The following is a 3,941-nucleotide window of genomic DNA, read 5'->3' as shown; positions in this document are numbered from 1 at the left end:
AGTGTACGTAGATCTGAAATCCCCCTCCTAGATGAACATCACCATGATAGGTTTTCGTGCGCGTAGGAAAATTTTTGTTTCCCATGCGACGTTCCCCAACATTGGCATCATGAGCTAGGTTCGTGCATAGATGTCTTCTTGAGTAGAACACAAAAGTTTTTTGTGGGCGGTGATGTGCGATTTGTTGCCCTCCATAGTCTTTTCTTGAATCCGCGGTATTGTTTGATCGAAGCGGCTCGGACCGACATTACTCGTACACTTACGAGAGACTAGTTTCATCGCTACGAGTAACTCCGTTGCTCATAGATGACTGGCGAGTGTCATTTTCTCCAACTTTAGTTAAATCGGATTTGACCGAGGAGGTTCTTGGATGAGGTTAAATAGCAATTCATATATCTCCGTTGTGGTGTTTGCGTAAGTAAGATGCGATACTACTAGATACCCATGGTCACCAGTAAAACATGCAACAACAATTAGAGGACGTCTAACTTGTTTTTGCAGGGTATGCTTGTGATGTGATATGGCCAACGATGTGATGTGATATATTGGATGTATGAGATGATCATGTTCTAATAGTTAATATCGATTTGCACGTCGATGGTACGGCAACCGGCAGGAGCCATACGGTTGTCTTTAAACTAACGTTTGTGCTTGCAGATGCATTTACTATATTGCTAGGATGTAGCTTTAGTAGTAATAGCATGAGTAGCACGACAACCCCGATGGAGACACATTGATGGAGATCATGGTGTGGCGCCGGTGACAGAAGATCGTGCCGGTGCTTTGGTGATGGAGATCAAGAAGCACATGATGATGGCCATATCATGTCACTTATGAATTGCATGTGATGTTAATCCTTTTATGCACCTTATTTTGCTTAGAACGACGGTAGCATTATGAGGTGATCTCTCACTAAAATTTCAAGACGAAATTGTGTTCTCCCCGACTGTGCACCGTTGCTACAGTTCGTTGTTTCGAGACACCACGTGATGATCCGGTGTGATAGACTCAACGTTCACATACAACGGATGCAAAACAGTTGCACACGCGGAACACTCGGGTTAAGCTTGACGAGCCTAGCATGTGCAGACATGGCCTTGGAACACATGAGACCGAAAGGTCGATCATGAATCATATAGTTGATATGATTAGCATAGGGATGCTTACCACTGAAACTATCCTCAACTCACATGATGATCGGACTTGAGCTAGTGGAATTGGATCATGAACCACTCAAATGACTAGAGAGATGTACTTTTTGAGTGGGAGTTTAGCAAGTAATTTGATTAAGTTAAACTCTAATTATCTTGAACATAGTCTAAGTCCACTTTGAATATATTTGTGTTGTAGATCATGGCTCACGCGACAGTCGCCCTGAATTTTAATACGTTCCTAGAGAAAGCTAAGTTGAAAGATGATGGAAGCAACTTTGTAGACTCGGATCGTAATCTTAAGTTGATCCTACAAGCTGGGAACAAGGATTATGTCCTTCATGCTGTGCTAGGAGATGAACCATCCGCTACGGCTGAACAAGATGTTAAGAACGCTTGGTTAACACGTAAGGAGGACTACTCAGTAGTTCAATGTGCAGTCTTGTATGGCTTAGAACCGGAACTTGAACGTTGCTTTGAGCGTCATGGAGCATATGAGATGTTCCAGGAGTTGAAGTTTATCTTTCAGAAGAACGCCCGGATCGAGAGGTATGAGACCTCCGATAAATTCTATGCTTGCAAGATGGAGGAGAATTCGTCTGTCAGTGAACACGTGCTCAAAATGTCTGGGTACTCAAACCATCTAGCTGAGCTGGGGATTGAACTCCCGCAAGAGGCTATCACTGACAGAATTCTTCAATCACTGCCGCCAAGCTATAAGGGCTTTGTGTTGAACTACAACATGCAAGGTATGAACAAGAAACCCGGCGAGTTGTTTGCGATGCTGAAAGTCGCAGAGTCAGAACTCCGTAAAGAACATCAAGTGTTGATGGTGAATAAGACCACTAGTTTCAAGAGAAACAACAAAGGAAAGAAGGGTAATTCAAAGAAGAGCGGCAAACCTGTTGCCAATCCGACGAAGAAACCCAAAGCTGGACCTAAGCCTGAAACGGAGTGCTATTATTGCAAGGGTATGGGTCAGTGGAAGCGCAACTGCCCCAAGTATCTGGCTGATAAGAAGGCGGCCAAAGAAAAATCAGGTATATTTGATATACATGTTATTGATGTGTACTTAACCGGCTCTCGTAGTAGTGCGTGGGTATTCAATACCGGTTTTGTTGCTCATATTTGCAACTCGAAACAGGAACTGCGGAATAGGCAAAGGCTGGCGAAAGATGAAGTGACAATGCGCGTGGGAAATGGTTCCAAGGTTGATGCAATCGCCGTCGGCACAGTTTCACTTCAGTTACCATCAGGATTAGTTATGAACTTGAATAATTGTTATTTAGTGCCCGCGTTAAGCATGAACATTAATCTGGATCTTGTTTATTGTGAGACGGTTACTTGTTTAAGTCAGAGAATAATGGTTGTTCTATTTCTATGAGTAATATCTTTTATGGTCATGCACCCAATGTGAGAGGATTGTTCATATTGAATATTGATAGTGATAATACACACATACATAACATTGAGACCAAAAGAGTTAGAGTTAACAATGATAGCGCCATGTTTTTGTGGCACTGCCACTTAGGTCATATTGGTGTAAAGCGCATGAAGAAACTCCATACCGATGGACTTTTGGAGTCACTTGACTTTGATTCACTTGACACATGCGAACCATGACTCATGGGCAAGATGACTAAAACTCCGTTCTCCGGAACAATGGAGCGTGCAAGTGACTTGCTGGAAATCATACATACCGATGTGTGTGGTCCGATGAGCGTGGAGGAACACGGCGGATATCGTTATTTTCTCACCTTCACTCACGATTTCAGTAGATATGGTTATGTCTACTTAATGAAGCACAAGTCTGAATTCAAGAAATTTCAGAGTGAAGTTGAAAATCATCATAACAAGAAGATCAAATTCCTACGGTCTGATCGTGGGGGTGAATATCTGAGTTTTGAGTTTGGTGCTCACTTAATACAATGTGGAATTGTTTCACAGTTGACACCGCCTGGAACACCACAACGTACTGGTGTGTCCGAACGTCGTAATCGTACTTTATTAGAGATGGTGCGATCTATGATGTCTCTTACCGATTTGCCGTTATCGTTTTGGGCTTATGCATTATAAACAGCTGCATTCACTTTAAATAGGGCACCATCAAAATCCGTTGAGACGACACCATACGAACTGTGGTATGGCAAAATACCAAAGTTGTCATTTCTTAAAGTTTGAGGATGTGATGCTTATGTCAAAAAGCTTCAGCCTGAAAAGCTGGAACCCAAAGCGGAAAAGTGCATCTTCATAGGTTACCCGAAAGAGAAAGTTGGGTATACCTTCCATCTCAAATCCGAGGGCAAAGTGTTTGTTGCTAAGAACAGAGCTTTTCTCGAGAAGAAGTTTCTCTCGAGAGAATTGAGTGGGAGGAAGATAGAACTTGATGAGGTTGTCGAACCTCTCACCCCTCTGGATGGTGGCGCAGGGCAAGGGGAAACCCGTGTCGTTGCGACGCCGGTTGAGGAGGAAGTTAATGATGATGATCATGAAACTCCGGATCAAGTTCCTGTTGAACCTCGCAGGTCGACGAGACCGTGTACTACTCTAGAGTGGTACGGTAATCCCGTCTTATCAATTATGTTATTAGACAACAATGAGCCTGCGAATTATGAAGAAGCAATGGTGGTCCCGGATTCCAACAAATGGCTGGAGGCCATGAAGTCCGAAATAGGATATATGTATGAAAACAAAGTATGGACTTTGGAAGTACTACCTGAAGGCCGCAAGGCTATTCAGAACAAATGGATCTTTAAGAAGAAGACGGACGCTGACGGTAATGTGACCGTT

The sequence above is a fragment of the Hordeum vulgare genome, chromosome 3H, assembly GCF_904849725.1.
Source record: "Hordeum vulgare subsp. vulgare chromosome 3H, MorexV3_pseudomolecules_assembly, whole genome shotgun sequence".
Taxonomy (NCBI): domain Eukaryota; kingdom Viridiplantae; phylum Streptophyta; class Magnoliopsida; order Poales; family Poaceae; genus Hordeum; species Hordeum vulgare.
This window is presented reverse-complemented; position numbering follows the sequence as displayed.